This window comes from Bos indicus, chromosome 5 (genome assembly GCF_029378745.1).
Source record: "Bos indicus isolate NIAB-ARS_2022 breed Sahiwal x Tharparkar chromosome 5, NIAB-ARS_B.indTharparkar_mat_pri_1.0, whole genome shotgun sequence".
Lineage (NCBI taxonomy): Eukaryota > Metazoa > Chordata > Mammalia > Artiodactyla > Bovidae > Bos > Bos indicus.
This window is the reverse complement of record NC_091764.1, coordinates 62,190,283-62,207,326: the sequence shown is the minus strand read 5'-3', so window position 1 is coordinate 62,207,326 and position 17,044 is coordinate 62,190,283. Positions and strand designations below refer to the sequence as shown.

The 17,044-nt window shown below is 40.8% G+C and overlaps 1 long non-coding RNA gene across 1 annotated transcript in view; it reads left to right on the top strand.

Moving 5' to 3' along the window:
* LOC139183002 (uncharacterized) overlaps positions 1-17,044 on the top strand; it is a 435,115-nt gene that overhangs the window by 381,920 nt on the left and 36,151 nt on the right. Inside the window, exon 4 of the long non-coding RNA XR_011566485.1 lies at positions 1,166-1,289. This is a non-coding gene — a long non-coding RNA (uncharacterized lncRNA). The remainder of the gene's footprint in view (positions 1-1,165; positions 1,290-17,044) is intronic.

The following is a 17,044-nucleotide window of genomic DNA, read 5'->3' as shown; positions in this document are numbered from 1 at the left end:
AGGGGAGTAGGAGCAGAGAGAGGGAGAGGAGCTTCAAGGAGACGAGGTCAGAGGAACAGCTAGGTCTGCCGGGCCTTTGAAGGATAGGTAAGGACTCGCATTTTATACTGAGTGAGATGAAAAGCTTCTGGAAGCACATTATTAATACTTTATGCTGACTGTATAGAGTTAATTTTATAACTTGCATCTAATTCTTCATGACCTATTTTGCATCTAAAAATTCCTAAAATAAGGCAAGCCCATATCTAGTCCTCTTTTGTCCTGTTTGCCATTTTCTCATCACCAGTGCCCCACCCAGCACTCTGCAGAGGCACACTGAATGCTGTTCCAGGTCTGCCACTGTACCTTGGACAGTTTTAGGAAAACACTCTTCTTACTCAGTTCTCCCACCAAGAAAATGGAACTACTCTCACCAAACTCACTTTATTAATGGTATAACAAGAAAAAAAGAAAACAATACCCAAACTCATGATCTGATAATATTCTTTGTCTTTACATAATTGCCATAGGGTTTTGCTTGTGGTTCAGCTGGTAAAGAATCTGCCTGCAATGTGAGAGACCTGGATTCGATCCCTGGGTTGGGAGGATCCCCTGGAGAAGGGAAAGGCTACCCGCTCCAGTATTCTGGCCTGGGGAATTCTATGGACTCTATAGTCCATGGGGTTGTAAAGAGTCGGACACGACTGAGTGACTTTCACTTTCACTTTAGCATGTAGTAGGTATGCAATAAAAACTTGTGGAATTGAATTAGAATGGTAAAAAGGGAGGGTATGTAAAATGTTCTCCATGTTCCTTTAGGGCTAAAATAATTTTATTTGCTCAGCTCAAAATATACTCTTTCTGGGGAACATCACTCTTGATACCCAAAAAGTGAATTATTCTTGTTTTCATAATGCTCCCATGATACTCTTTTATAAGAATTTATTTAACTCTTTAAGTTAGAGAATGAAATGGTTGATTCCACTTAGATTTGTACTTTTGATGATGCTACAGATAATGTATATCTAATTATTCTTTTCACAAAATTTAGCCAAGAATTTTAGCATATGCCTTCTCTTGTTAAACTTTGCAGAATGTTCCATGATACTTCTTTTGTGTGCTTTGGGTCTAGCTTTTGTGGTAACTTGTTTGCAAAAATGGTGAGGAATTATTCCTCTTCCTATAGGATGCCCTTTTGTGATGTGGCTTTGCAGCAACTCCTGTCAAGAGATGGTATCAATTTCTCTACATCCGGAACCTGGGCTTGGGGATATGATTTGCTTTGCCAGTGGAACATTAACACCTATGATGTGAGTAGAACATTTCAAAACATAGCACACAGGACCCTCCCTGGCTGCTCTTGGTAACCCTGGGACTACTACTAATTACCTGCTGGATGATGACATATGGCCAGTTACCTTTTTTTGCTACTAGCAATAGACAATCAACCACAAGACACACCAGTGAGGCTACTTTCAGCTGACACATGATTGAGCCTGACCAACAACATGTGAACTGGAGATGAACCATGTCAGCTGAGACTTAACTCACATTGCTTTTTTGGGGAGCTTTGCAAAAGTCATCTCATTAGCATAAGCCCAGTTGCAAGTGGAAAGGGGCTTGTTACGAATAACAAGACCCCATTTCACCTTTATGGCTAAGAGGTGATTTCAGGAAGAAGACTAGAGACCAAATATCGCCAAAGATGTTCCCATTGCTCTTATAGCTCAAGAAATTGCTAGGGTTTTGGGAATTGTGAGCCAGGAACCATGGATGAAGATTAAATATATATGAGAAATGTATTTTGGGCATCTGAGTGACTAATATATCTATACTGTAAACCACAATATTGCAGACTAGTCCCCCTACACCCACTTTTCTCTTTTTCTTCATTAATAAACCTCCACACTTCCTCCACTTCCCCATATGTGAGTTTTATCTGGGCACCTGACTGTCCAGCTGGAGACTAAATTTCCCAGCTTCTCTTGCAGCTAAGCTGTGATCAAACACAGCTTTTTTTTTTCTGATCTTTGACACAGATCAAAGTGTCTGTGTCAAAACAGACAAAGTTTTGACCTGTGGATTGTGAATGGGAGAAATGTGTGGTAAAAAAGCTGCTGCTTTTCATTCTCCTTTCTTTCCTTTCATTTTCCCCTCCGCATTTTCTCAGGCTGGGAAATGGAGTCACCTTAGACCCAGAGATGGAAGCCACATGTTAAGGGTGGCAGAGATAACCCACAAACTCAGATCCCAGAATGACTTTGTAAATTCGATCTCTTATTCATCCTGAACCGCTTGCCTATGACTGGTCTGTTATGTGAGAGAAAAATGCACTTCTATCTTAAGTATGCCACTGTATTTTGAGGCCTCTACCCTAACTCATACATTAATACTGCAGACATAAACACATAAACACACACTACCTCTATAGTACTTAGAACTCAGGAGTTCAATAAATGCTAAATTCTTGCATTTATTCAATAACAGTGACTGAGCTCCTATTGTGTATTAGGCAGAAAGTTGCATGGATAATTACTTTTGGGGGAGCAGTTAGGAGCTAACAAATGAGAAGAGAAAGATAGAAAAAAACTAACAAAAAAGGGAAATTAAAGGTGAAGAGTACCATAACAGACTACTCTGTCAGGGTAGTCTGACAGAGAAAATGAAAGGATTTGGATATCTCTTAAAAGTTTGCTGCAGTAGATGAAATACAAATCATGAAATGAACCATCCATTCAATGCACCTGTACAATTTCTTTCACAGAGTTTGGAGGCCTCCTTTCACTTGTGTCTGGGTCACTGACCTTGAGCTGGGGCGGGGGTAGGGGTGGCTACTGGCTTGCTGTTTTCTCACTGCAGAGTTCCAACACTAGCTTTTCAAAGGGTTTTGTGTGTCAGGTGTAGGGGTGGCAGTAGGAACGAAGGCTAGGTTTAGAGGATTACTGACAATCCCGTAATAACTTTTGAAATAGCTTTTCAGATCAATTCCCATTCATTTCCCACTTTACAGAGAAAAGAGGGCCAGAGAAGGATCAACAGTTATGAGAAAAACTAAGAGGAAAAAACTCCACTCACCACAACTGGAAATGGAAGATATCTCTTTATTCTCACATCCCATTTCCTTTCTTCAACCATCTCTGGTGGCTTGTTTGTGTTTTCCTCCTATCATCCACAATGGTTTTTATTTTATATTGAGAATATCCTGGGGAAAAGATACTAAATGAGAAATCATTGCAAAAATTCCAGAAAAAGAACATCTATAATATCTTGGGTGTTAACTAAGAGATGCTAAGCATAAAAAAGAATTCATGACAAATTAGGTAGTTCTATTTCATCCAATTGCACAAAATCTCCTGTTATGCTCATTTACAGTCATGTTATTATTTTTTTTTTAACCTTGAGTTATAACAGCCTTGATTTTTATGATAACTTGCCCAAATATGTCCTACATTTAAAAAATACCTTTCATATTCAGGTTGTAAGTATATGTTTGTGCTAAGTTGCTTCAGTTGTATCCAACTCTTTGCGACCCTATGGACTGTAGCCTGCCAGGCTCCTCTGTCCATAGGCTTCTTGAGGCAAGAGTACTGGAGTGGGTTGTGATGCCCTCCTCCAGGAGATCTCTCTGACCCAGGGATCAAACCCACGTCTCTTAAATCTTCTGCATCGTTAGGTAGGTTCTCTACCACTAGTGCTACCTGGGAAGCCCTCTAAGGTGCGTGTTTTAATACAAATCATTCGTCCTCTGTAGGCCTCAGTTTCCTTATCTGTAAAATGACTAGATTATCTCTGAAATCTCCTTTGGGCCCCCAATTCCATACTTTGAGTCCCATTTAAACATATTGATTAAAGTCTGGTGACAACTGTAGCTAAAATGACAACAGAATAATGAAGCATATTAACAGTAGTGTTAATGTAATAATCAGCTGTGTTTTGTTCCATATGGCAATTTATTTCAACAATTAAGCCAAACTCCATCTGTTTTGGCATACACAAGTTTTCAGATGGGTTCCTCCTAAACCACATCTTTGGAAATGATTTCACGTTTTTCAAATACTGCTACCATCAATAAATGACAACCATGCGGAATCTTTCTGATTAAAAAAAAATAAAAATCACTGATGCCAAAGCCCATCTTTTTGGACAAAGGGATTGTTTTGCTTATTTGACCTTACAGATGTGTTGCATGGTCTAATCGATAGACCCAGAAAAGGAAGATAAATCTCCGTTTCAGCATGTGGGGAACATGCATGGGGTGCTGGTTTCTAGAGCAAGCAAAGCCTCAACCCTGTCAGCAGTGGGTTTCTATTTTTCTGACCTGAGGGTCCTGCTGGGACAGGAGGTGCCTCAATCTATGATGGAGACAAGACAAACGGTATGTTCCACACATCTGGCTGGGGTGCCTTTCTTGGGCCTGGCTTGAGCTGCATTGACAGAATAGCAATAGGGAACATTTGTCTTTATCTTTATAACACTTGACAAGAGGCATGATTACTGCGGTAAGGGTATCAAAATAAAGAAAAAATGGGCTGTCTGAGAGCCCTGTTGTTTATCACATTCAGAAAACGCTAACCCAGACTAGCAGGATAGAAATTCCTTGTCAAATTGCTTCTAAAGATCATATTTTCCTCCCGAGATAGTATGTGAAACCCAAGGATCTCTCCTGTACTGTACTCCCCACTTCCTCTGACCCCTCCTCCATTTTTTCAAGTTGGGGACAGTCTTCTCCTGGCCCATGCTGTCCCTCCATAGCCTGGGAGTTGCCTTCACGTGGCTTATTGCATTTGCCAGTCTGACAGTATGCACGCCATTCCCTGTATGTGCAGGAAACACAGGAAAAAAAAAAAAAAAAACCTGCTAGCTGGCAGCTTATTAACAAATATTGAATGTATACAGCAAAAATTCGATTTATTTTGCAGCAAGTGTTAGGATGTCTCCAGGCAAATTAGAGCCAGAGCTGACTTTGTTCAAGCCCTTTATTTATTTTCCCGGTCCTTGTTTCCTAATTAGGCAGGCTTTCTTCTGCTTCGCAAACACCCTCTCTGCCTAAATCACTGCAGGTCTATTGAATCCCGAACACAATGGGCTTACACATTCATATTAATACCATGATAGGGAGGTATAATCCACCCTTTTGCATAAAGCCGCCAAATCACTACAAGAATGATAGCAAATGCCTTTACGACACAGTATGCATTTTCCCTGCCTGACTTGTGGGGGTCTGCATGTGCTATAGCCAACGAATTTTTCAAAGAAATTGTGAACAGTAGATGGGTCTAAGAAGTGTTTGCTTTGAAAGGCCACCTCCTTCAGTGTATGGCACCAAAGTCTCTCTCTTTTTTTTTTCCTTCCGAGTGTTCTCTTTCAGCAGGCCTTTGCAAAAGAGGGCACTTGCTCGCAATTCCTCATGAAGAGCAATTCAAGAGTTAAATCAATGGCCATGCCCAGAAGCTTGTTTGGAATTCAACATTTTGTTAACTTAGCATTCTTTCATAGGGTTTAGAGCAGTTCTCAACCTTGGCTCTCCATTAGAATCATATGAGGAGCTTTAAAAATATGTTGATGCCTAAGCCCCTTCCCAAGTCAATTGAATTAGAATGTCAGAGGGTTGAACGAAGACTTTGGCATTTCTAAGAAGGTCTCCAAATGATTCTAATAGGCAGCAAGGGTTAAAAGTCATTGGTATGTAGAGTTTTTATCATTAAAACACATCTAGAGAACTCTTGTTCATTCATTTAATGAGTATTTGAGTGACTACTATCCATTAGGAAAAGGACTGTGTGCAGTTGATTGGGTGTTCAAAGACATAAAGGGATTTCTCTGTTCTCAAGGTAGCAAGTGAGCTAACAGAGGCCCTGAGCTTTTTAACCTTTTCCATACATATTATTGTACATATCCTATTCTGTATTATAAGCATAGAGTCAGTAGGGTCCAACTATACAAGGTCCTTGCTCTCATTGATCTTGCATTCTATCAATAGTAAACACATTTTAACAGAGGTACTGATGAGGGAATTCCCTGGCAGTCCAGTGGTTAGGACTCAGTGCTGGGGCCCAGGTTCAGTCCCTGGTCTAGGAACTAGTATCCTGCAAGCTGTGCAATGCAGGCAAGAAATAAAGACGTGCTGATGAGCTCTACAGAGAAATGAATACAGAGGTACCATGATAGAGTGACTGGGACCGCGGAAGAGTTCTAGGATGCTTCTCTGAGCAGCGTATCTGAATGATGTGAAAAAATGGATCAAGTGAAGATCTTGAAGGATTGTTTCCTGGGCAGAAGGAACACCAGTGCCAAAGTCTTGAGGTAGAAGCAAATGATTTCCTGGAGCAGATAGAAGCCAAAGTTCTCAGAGGAGGTGGGAGGTCAGAGGTAAAGTCAGAGGTAGATGGGGGTAAATATTCTGCATAAAGGTAACCTTGACAGAGAGAAGAAAGCAGGCAGGAGTTGGAGATGCAGACAAATAGTTCTGAGCCTTCAGAGAGGAAGAGCTACTGCTTTTGCAGGGTCTTGGTGGTTTTAAATTGTACTTTGAAGGAGAGCACCTGAGAAGCTGGAGAGGAAGAGCATTTTAAAAAGTAGTGCGTGAGTGCTAAGTCACTTTAGTCGTGTCTGACTCTTTGCGAACCCATGCACTGTACCCTATCAGGCTCCTCTGTCCACGGGATTCTCCAGGCAAGAATACTGGAGTGGGTTGCCATGTTCTCCTCCAGGGGATCTTCTTGACCCAGGGGTTGAACACACATCTCTTAAGTATCCTGCACTGGCAGGTGGGTTCTTTACCATTAGCACCACCTGAGAAGCCCCTCTGCTGCTGCTGCTGCTGCTAAGTCTCTTTAGTCGTGTCCGACTCTGTGCGACCCCATGGACTGCAGCCCACCAGGCTCCTCCGTCTATGGGATTTTCCAGGCAAGAGTACTGGAGTGGGGTGCCATTGCCTTCTCCAGAGAAGCCACTTTATATAGTGGTATTTCTCTGTAAAGACATAATAAGCAGGACAATCTAGAGTATGAACAGAGAATAGTAGATTGTCTAGCTTGACTGAAATGAAGGATTCATGAAGCAGTAAAGGAAGCTTAGAGGTTTAGATAAAAAAAGGACTTTGTATGTTGAGAGCTTGGACTTTATCCTAAATAGAAACAGAAACCCCAATATATTTTCTGCTTATATTTTCACCCTTATCTCTGGCCAGTTCTTGCCTTGCTTCTTGTATCCCAGCAACTCCAAACTTCTTAGCACCCCAAATCCCATATAAATATACTTACAGCACCATGCCAGTTAGGCTTTTGTGATTTACATTCACTCTGTTCAGAATACTTCCCATACCCTTGGGTTCCTCCTGGTCAACTAATCAAACTGCTACTCAGACTTTGAGTTAGCCATAGTTCCTCCAAGAAGGGGTTTCTTGACCCTCCTTGGTGACTCCATAAAATGAGAGCCTTATTTCCTTAAGGACACTTACCATGCTGGGTCACTCATTCTTGAGTTGTTGTTGTTGTTCAGTCACTAAGTTGTGTCCACCTCTTTGTGACTCCATGGACTGTAGTGTGCCAGGCCTCCCTGTCTCTCACCATCCCCTGGAGTTAATCCAAGTTCATGTCCATAGAATCGGTGATGCCATTCAACCATCTCATCCTCTACTGCTTTCTTCTCCTTTTGCCTTCAATCTTTCCCAGCATCAGGTTCTTTCCCAATGAGTCAGCTGTTCACATCAGGTGGCCAAACTACTGGATCTTCAGCTTCAGCAAGGAGTATTCAGGGTTGATTTCCCTTAGGATTAACTGGGTTGATCTTGATGTCAAAGGGCCTCTCAAGAGGCTTCTCCAGCACCACAATTTGAAAACATCAATTCTTTGGTGTTCAACATTCTTTATGGTCCAACTCTCACATCTATACATGACTACTAGAAAATCCATAGCTTTGATGATATGATCCTTTGTTGGCAAAGTGATGTCTTTGCTTTTTAATATGCTGTCAAGGTTTGTCATAGCCTTCCTTCCAAGAAGCAAGCATCTTCTAATTTCATGGCTGCAGTCACCATCTGCAGTGATTTTGAAGCCTAAGAAGAGAAAATCTGTCACTGCTTCCACTTTTTCCCCTTCTATTTGCCATGAAGTGATGGGACCGGATGACATGATCTTAGTTGTTTGAATGTTGAGTTTAAGCCAGCCTTTTCACTCTCTTCTTTCACACTCATCAAGAGGCTCTTTAGGTCCTCTTTGCTTTCTGCCATTAGAGTGGTATCGTCTGCATATCTGCATTCTTGGGTGTTAGAAACCAACTGTTTGAGTGTTGGGTACTGTTCTGGGTGCTTGCTTTACACTCTAATTGATAGACAGCCAAGAAATGCTGAACATAACAAATAAGTAGATTATATAATTTGTTATAAGATAGTGAATATGATAGGAAAAAGTAGTTCAGCGTATGGGAGTGGTGCGGGAGGGCAGATTTGAAGGTCAGAGTAGGCCTAGTTGAAAAAACAAAATTTGAACAATTTGAGATTTAGATCGAACAAATTTCAATTTGCCTGAGACTGAGGTGTTTCCTGCAATGCCAGATTTCCAGTATTGAAACTACGATAGTCCTGGGCAAACGAGGATGGTTGGTTACTCTTATATATTAATATTTGTCCTATCTATTAGTTTTGCATACTTGAGAACAGGAGCTAGAGAGCTGGTGTAATGTGGCTAAGATTTTAGGCTTTAGACTTTGACTGGCTGTGTTCAAACCCTGGCTCAGCCATTCATTAGCATTGTGACCTTGGACTAGTATGATTTTTTTTTAACCTCCCTGATATTCTGCCTTTTCTTCTATGAAATGGAAGTTGTTGGTACAGAATAAACAGTTAACAAATATTGCTATTATTATTATTCATAGTGCCTAGCATTGTCTCTGGGACAGTCACTCCTCAATAGATGATTTTTGAATTAACAGATAAATAAATGATAATCCACCATGTACAAAGCACTGGGCTAAACTCTGGACATACAGCAACAGATAAGGCATGATTTCTGCCTTCAAGAAGATCACAATTCAGCAGGGGACATACATACACCAAATTTTATCATCCAACTGCTGTCTTGATCCACCATTATAGTCCTTATCCCCCTTCTATGATGTACTTTTTTGTTTTTTGTAGAACGCATGACCTTCTAATATACTACATAATGTACCATATCTATTTATGCTTTATTGACTATGCCAAAGCCTTTGACTGTGTGGATCACAATAAACTGTGGAAAATTCTTCAAGAGATGGGAATACCAGACCACCTGACCTGCCTCTTGAGAAACCTATATGCAGGTCAGGAAGCAACAGTTAGAACTGGACATGGAACAACAGACTGGTTCCAAATAGGAAAAGGAGTTCGTCAAGGCTGTATATTGTCACCCTGTTTATTTAACTTATATGCAGAGTACATCATGAGAAACACTGGGCTGGAAGAAGCACAAGCTGGAATCAAGATTGCCAGGAGAAATAGCAATAACCTCAGATATGCAGATGATACCACCCTTATGGCAGAAAGTGAAGAACTAAAAAGCCTCTTGATGAAAGTGAAAGAAGAGAGTGAAAAAGTTGGCTTAAAGCTCAACATTCAGAAAACGAAGATCATGGCATCTGGTCTCATCACTTAGTGGGAAATAGATGGGGAAAGACTGGAAACAGTGTCAAACTTTATTTTTGGGGGCTCCAAAATCACTGCAGATGGTGATTGCAGCCATGAAATTAAAAGACACTTACTCCTTGGAAGGAAAGTTATGACCAACCTAGATAGCATATTGAAAAGCAGAGACATTACTTTGCCAACAAAGTTCCGTCTAGTCAAGGCTATGGTTTTTCCTGTGGTCATGTATGGATGTGAGAGTTGGACTGTGAAGAAAGCTGAGCGCTGAAGAATTGATGCTTTTGAACAGTGGTGTTGAAGAAGACTCTTGAGAGTCCCTTGGACTGCAAGGAGATCCAACCAGTCCATTCTAAAGGAGATCAGTCCCGGGTGTTCTTTGGAAGGACTGATGCTAAAGCTGAAACTCCAACACTTTCGCCACCTCATGTGAAGAGTTGACTCATTGGAAAAGACTCTGATGCTGGGAGGGATTGGGGGCAGGAGGAAAAGGGGACGACAGAGGATGAGATGGCTGGATGGCATCACCGACTCGATGGAGGTGAGTTTGAGTAAACTCCAGGAGTTGGTGATGGACAGGGAGGCCTGGCATGCTGCAATTCATGGGGTTGCAAAGAGTCGGACATGACTGAGCGACTGAACTGAACTGAACTGAATTACAATATTCTTATATGTCACAATTATTCCCACTTAAATGCAACTTTTCTCATTTTAAAAAATTTTATTGGGATATAGTTGCATTATGATATTGTGTTAGTTTCTGCTATGCAGCCAAGTGAATCAACCATATGTACACATATATCCCTTCTGTTTTGGATTTCCTTCCCATTTAGGTCACCACAGAGCATTAAGTAGAGTTCCCTGAGCTATACAGTAGGTTCCCATTAGTTTTCATCTATTTTATACTTAGCAGTGTATACGTATTAATCCCAATCTCCCAGTTCATTCCACTCACTTCTTCCCACCTTGGTAATCACAAATTTGTTCTCTACATCTGTGTCTCTTTTTATGCTTTGCAAATAAGTTCATCTGCACCATTTTTCTAGATTCCACTGCTGCTATGTCACTTCAGTTGTGTCTGACTCTGTGCAACCTCATAGACAGCAGCCCACCAGGCTCCCCCATCCCTGGGATTCTCCAGGCAAGAACACTGGAGTGGGTTGCCATTTCCTTCTCCAAGATTCCACATAAAAATGATATTTGTTTTTCTCTTTCTGATTTATAGTCTTCTGTATGACAGTCTCTAGGTCTATCCAAAACTCTGCAGATGGTACTATTTCATTCCTTTTTATGGTTGACTACTATTTCAGGAGGTCCAACCAGTCCATCCTAAAGGAGATCAGTCCTGGGTGTTCATTGGAAGGACTGATGCTGAAGCTGAAACTCCAATACTTTGTCCACCTCATGCGAAGAGTTGACTCAATGGAAAAGACCCTGATGCTGGGAGGGATTGGGGGCAGGAGGAAAAGGGGATGACAGAGGATGAGATGGCTAGATGGCATCACCGACTCAATGCACATGAGTTTGGGTGAACTCTGGGAGTTGGTGATGGACAGGGAGGCCTGGCATGCTGCAATTCATGGGGTCGCAAAGAGTCGGACATGACCGAACGACTGAACTGAACTATTTTATCCCACTGGAATGAAACTTCTTTAAGGCAGGGGCCTGGTTTTATTCACTGAGATGTCCCAAGTTCCTGAAAGTGTACCTGGCACCAAGAAGATGCTCAATAATGTGTGATGACTTAATGAACAGAAGTTTCATTTCATGTGATGAGAGCTTTAAAGAGGTATGTACCAGGTGTGGATGATTCCTTTTGGATAGTCAGGGGAGATTCCATAGACAATGTGGAATTTGTGGTTGACCTTAAAGAATTTATAGTGTTTCTTTAGGAGAAGAAGATAGCATGGTATTTCAGGCTCTGAATCCAGCAAGAAGACTTGCCAGGAACAGGAATTTTTCAAGAGAATGCAGGGTCATGGAAGCCAGACAGAGGGATTAAGGAAGTGACATTATAGCCTTAAATGTTGCAGAGAACCCAAAGTGGTTAAAAATGGGTGAGGTTTAAGAGACATTTCAGTTTGTTGACAGAAAATGGATCAAAGGATGAAGCAGTGTGTGAAGTGACCAACCAGTATGCAGTTACTTAAGAATGTGGAGGGAGATGAGTTGGTAACTTGAGAGAGGTTGATCTTAATTTCTAGTGAAGTAAGATCACTTGAGAAGCCCACCAGGGCTTCCTTGGTGGCTCAGAGGTTAAAGTGTCTGCCTGCAATGCAGGAGACCTGGGTTCAATCCCTGGGTCAGGAAGATTCCCTGGAGAAGGAAATGGCAACCCACTCCAGTACTCTTGCCTGGAGAATCCCATGGACAGAGGGGCCTGATGGGCTACAGTCCACGGGTCGCAAAGAGTCGGACACAACTGAGCGACTTTTGGTGGTAAGATCACTTGAGCGCATAACTAGACTAAGTGGAAAGAAACAGCCAATAGAAGAGGTAAGGGTAGACACAGAAGAGGGCACAATTGATGCACTGAAGTTCTGGAAGGGATGAAATTGAGAGGACACAGAGAGGGAGAGTTGCTCATTCTTTCTCAGTGACTAGAGATAAGGAGAGAAGGCTGAGCATCTTACTACCTGTGTGAAACCCAAGTGATTCATCAGATCGTGGAAGATGGTATTGATATAGATGAGATGGGGCATGTTCAGGGTGGTATGACCTGAACAGATGATGATATATATATATATATATATATATATATATATATATAGAAACGGAGTCATTATTGTCAACTAAATTGAATTCTGTTAACTTACTTTATGTTGGATGACAGTTAAGAAATGTGGCAACTGGGAGACATTCTTCATGAGAAGTGTTAAGGAAAAAACAATTGTTTTAATTGTTAGAAAACACAGAGTGTTTTCTATATTGGAAATATAGAGCTTTCTAATTCAGAATTTACAGAGGAACTCTTTATGTTTTCAACCATTGTTAAAATGATTGCATTTTTTTACTTTCATGAGAATGATACTTTGAAGTAATATTTTGCTTTAAAAATTTTGAAGTGATTCAAAAGTTTCCTCCAAATTTTAATTCCAGTTCTCCTGAATTGCAGAGTTAGACACAGATGGTGTAAGAAATTGATATTAATGGATATGGAATTTAGGATGTCCCTGGAGAGAGTCCCCCCCCCCCCACTCCAAATCCCCCAATTCCAGTTGTAGCAAAAATATTTAGTGGACTGAGGATTTCAGTTATTTAGATTTTACTTATTTTTGACTTTTGTATTGCATCTGAAAATTAACTTCTAGAAATTAGGAAATGGAAGCTTATAATAATGAGTAACCTGGGTTTTGCAATTTAAATTTTTGCTTATAAATTTTGTATTGGGTGGGTAATCTTTATATTCTGCCATCAGCCAAAGAAGTGGGTTGTCTCTGAATATAACTATTATATTATCAGCCATAATAGTCTTTTCCTCAAGGGCAATTTCTCAAACAAATGATTTCAAAATCAATAAACACCCTGTAGCCTCCTGTTTCAGAATTTACTTATTCATGAGATGCTTATCTCTCTGTAAATTCCCAGGAAGAATTCTTATTGCTTAATCCCGCCATATTGGAATGAACACTTATCAATTCAAAATTAGTTCTTATTAAATTTTCTTGGCAACTTTGTAACCATCTCAGGGGTTTCTCCCCTAGAGAGTTTTCTTACTTTAAATCTTACATGAGTAGAAGCTCATTTTAACATCCTAAAGATCATTAAACATCAGCCTGCCCACTTGCAAGGGGTTGCATTTCAATTATTAGTTGGGGCAAAGGCCATATGCTCGTAAACAGTGCTTTTTAAGAGAGACTATTTTGCATGGCTGCATGTTTTCATTATGAGACACTCACATTCTCCATCACTGACAGGCAGTGACAAATTGAAAGCTGAAGTGGGGTAGAGGCTGGTGTAGGTATCTTCTCATTTTTCACCTTGAAGGCTGTTTCTGTTGTCCTTTGGTTTGGTCACAGGATCATTAGTAGCTTCTCTCCAAATCTAGGGATGTAATCGGATGTCTGTGGAGTTATATTACCACATACATGGCCAGGTAACCAAAGCGGGATGGACGGTCTGCTCCGACTGCCTGATCATGAGAGGATGCCCGTTCAAGATGGCGAGCGCCTCAGAAATAATGCTCTGCTGTGGGCTCATTTGAATAATCTCTCCACTCATTAAACACAGCTGCAAGGCAGGAGGCAGCAGAGTTCAAAAAGCAAGCCAAGGGAATATATTAGTAATAGAATTATAGTTTAAGCCTTTAGGCATGTTTCCCCAATATTTTTGTACTCCATTAATTACAACTAGAACACTTTTGTCACTTACTTAGAAAAAAGGTTAGAGGAGTATTTTGACTAAGAAACGTAAGTAAAATGTATATGTTTTATAAAAGTGTTAGGTAGGTTGCAATTAAATTTTAAGACAAACTCTGGAAGTTATCCAACAAGTCATTTCCTTATTGTACAATTTAAATCCCTGGTGAGCTGGGATTAGAAACTGTCAGCACAATTTAGCTTCATGAGTCACTTTACCTTCTGCACAACACGAGGGTGTCTTCACACAGTCTCTGGTGAGGATGACTCTGTGTATCTGTGTGTGTGTGTGTATGTAGGGAGCACGGGGGTGCGTATGCCTCTGGCCTGTTGGGTGATTTCTGGTCTAAAATCCCAGAATATCTCTTACACTCATTCAGAACATTACATTTATTATAGGGCTGGAAATTATTTAATGGAAGAGAGAAAATAGTGGAAATGAAATGTGGAAACAAAAACAAAGGTTTCCTCTGGAAGACTTCACTGCCACCTTTCCTCCTCCTCGCTGTTTTTGAGGTTCAGGGTTGCCTTGGGCTCTTCCGGAGTTGCAGCCTCTCAGCTCTTGTTTTCACTCTTGATCTGTCTCCACCCCTAATCTCTTCCACCACACCATGGTGCCTGGATGACTCACCAACATGACATTTGGAGATATTAGGAATTTTATGTATTTAAATTCTGAATGGTTTAACTCTGAATCCAATTCTATATACTCCCTTGGGCCCAGGATTGAATTGAATTGACTTTTATTACCCCAGGGATGCATGTCCTCTTCCAATACAAAGGCAAATGGCTTTCCCTTTGTCAGTCATAGAGTTTCTATAAGGATTTTAAGGATATACTGAACTCCAAGGGTGGACAACTCTACTCTTTCTCCTCTTCTCACACACCTGCTTCAGTTGACCAAAACTGAGGGTAGATGTAGCACAGTCTCAGGATGCAGAGAGATTCAGGGTCTCTGTTCTAACTCTCATTTCCATATTAAGCTCTTCCTAGGCATGATGCAAAATGGTGATCCTAAGAAGCTTTCTGTTTTGTTTTCCTAGGCATCTTATTCATCTAGCATTGTATGATTAAAGAGTTCCTCTAAGTGAATTTTCCTGATAAGTGAATATAGCAAAATTTTAAGAAGAGTAATCTGATAATTTGTCACTTGCTTTCAGATTGGGTCTCTGCCTCTATCTACGTGACTTTATGTGTTAAATGATAGGTAAGCAGTGAGTGTGGTACACTGAAAAATGGGCCCTCAAAATATCTCTGCATCCTAGTCCCTAGTGCCTGTGAATTTTACCTTGTTGAACTCAGAAAGGGGTCTTTATGCATGTGATTAAGTTAAGATCTTGAGACAGGTTGATATAATGGATTATTCTTTCATGCGTGTGCATGCTAAGTCCATTTAGTTGTGTCTGACTCTTTGTGACCCTATGGACTATAGCCCACCAGACTCCTCATTCCATGGGATTCTCTGGGCAAGAAAAACAGAGTGGGTTGCCATGCCCTCCTCCAGGGGATCTTCCCAACCTAAGGATTGAACCCATATCTCTTGTGTCTCTGGTTAGGCCCTAAATGCAGTAACAAGTATCCTTATATGAATGGAATACTTGACACACACTGAGAAGAAGCTAATGTAGAGCCAGAGCAGAAGGATTTCAAGATTCTGGCCTTGAAGATTGGAGTGAGATAGCCGCAGGTCAAGGAAATGCCAGCAGCAACCAGAAGGTGGAAGAGGCAAGGAATGAAATTTCCCCTAGTGCTCCTGGAGGGAGTATGGTCCTGCTGACACCTTGATTTTGCCCCAGTGATACTGATTTAGAGCTTTTGGCCCTCAGAACTATGAGATAATAAATTTCTGTTATTTTAAGCCAATAAAAATGTGTTATAGCAGAGATAGGAAACTGGGTAATGTACTCTTATTTTTCAGTTGCTAAGTTGTGTCTGACTCTTTGTGACCCCATAGACTGCAGCATGCCAGGCTTCCCTGACCTTCACCATCTTCAGAGTTTGCTCAGACTCATGTCCATTGAACTGGTGATGCCATCTAACCATCTCATCCTCTGTCATCTACTTCTCCTCCTGCCTTCAATTTTTCATCAACATCTTCATCAGCATCATCTTCAATCAACATCAGGGTCTTTTCCAGTGAGTTGACTCTTTGCATTAGGTGGCCAAACTATTGGAGTTTCAGCTTCATTGTCAGTCCTTCCAGTGGATATTCAGGGTTGATTTCCTTTAGGATTGACTGGTTTGAACTTGCATTCAGGAGTCTTCTCCAGCACCATAACATTTAAACATCGAGGCCTACCAGTCAGACAAATGAAACTCTGCAGTATTTGTTCCATTTTTGCAAGTTATCTTCTAGGCTAGTTAGAATAATATAGCTGCCTGTTTCAAATTCAGCATGCATAAACATACAATATTTAGCAAAAAGAAAATAAGTTTATTGACTTAAAGGATATAGACCAAAAGAAGAATAAAGCTGGCATGCATTGGCTCATCTCTCTCTCTCGTTTTTGGCTTAAAAATGATACTGGTTCTTACAACCTGAATGCTTTTTTTTAGGAAGGACATAGATGACATTGGATATGATGCAAATAACTCTACTTGGATGAAGATTTGACTGCTGCCACGTTCCCATCTTTAGTTGCCTGCTGTGTTCTTATAGAAGTCATGAATTGTTAACTTTGGTGTATCAGGTGGACCAGCGAGATCCAGGCCACAGCATTCCCACCCTTGAATGAAGCTCTGACCTCTCACTGATCCTCTGACTCAAAGCTCTGACCTCTCACTGACCCTCAGGGAATAAAGACATCTTTGACTGGCCCCACCAGCTCCGTTTCACTTAGGGAGATAAGTTGCAAAAAGAGAATACATCAAAACATATCTTTGGCTAGAGTAATGAAACCAGGATAATATATATCTTCTAAGCAAAAGAGTCTGAATCACTAGACTGTTAACTATATCTGAATGCCTTTACTTCTCTACCAAGAGGAAGAAATTTGGATCTTTATCTGGACAGCCTCCATAGCAAGGACAATGCTATTTTACATTTTAGTCTTCGTGGTTGGAAATCATGAACGGAACTTTAAGAAGT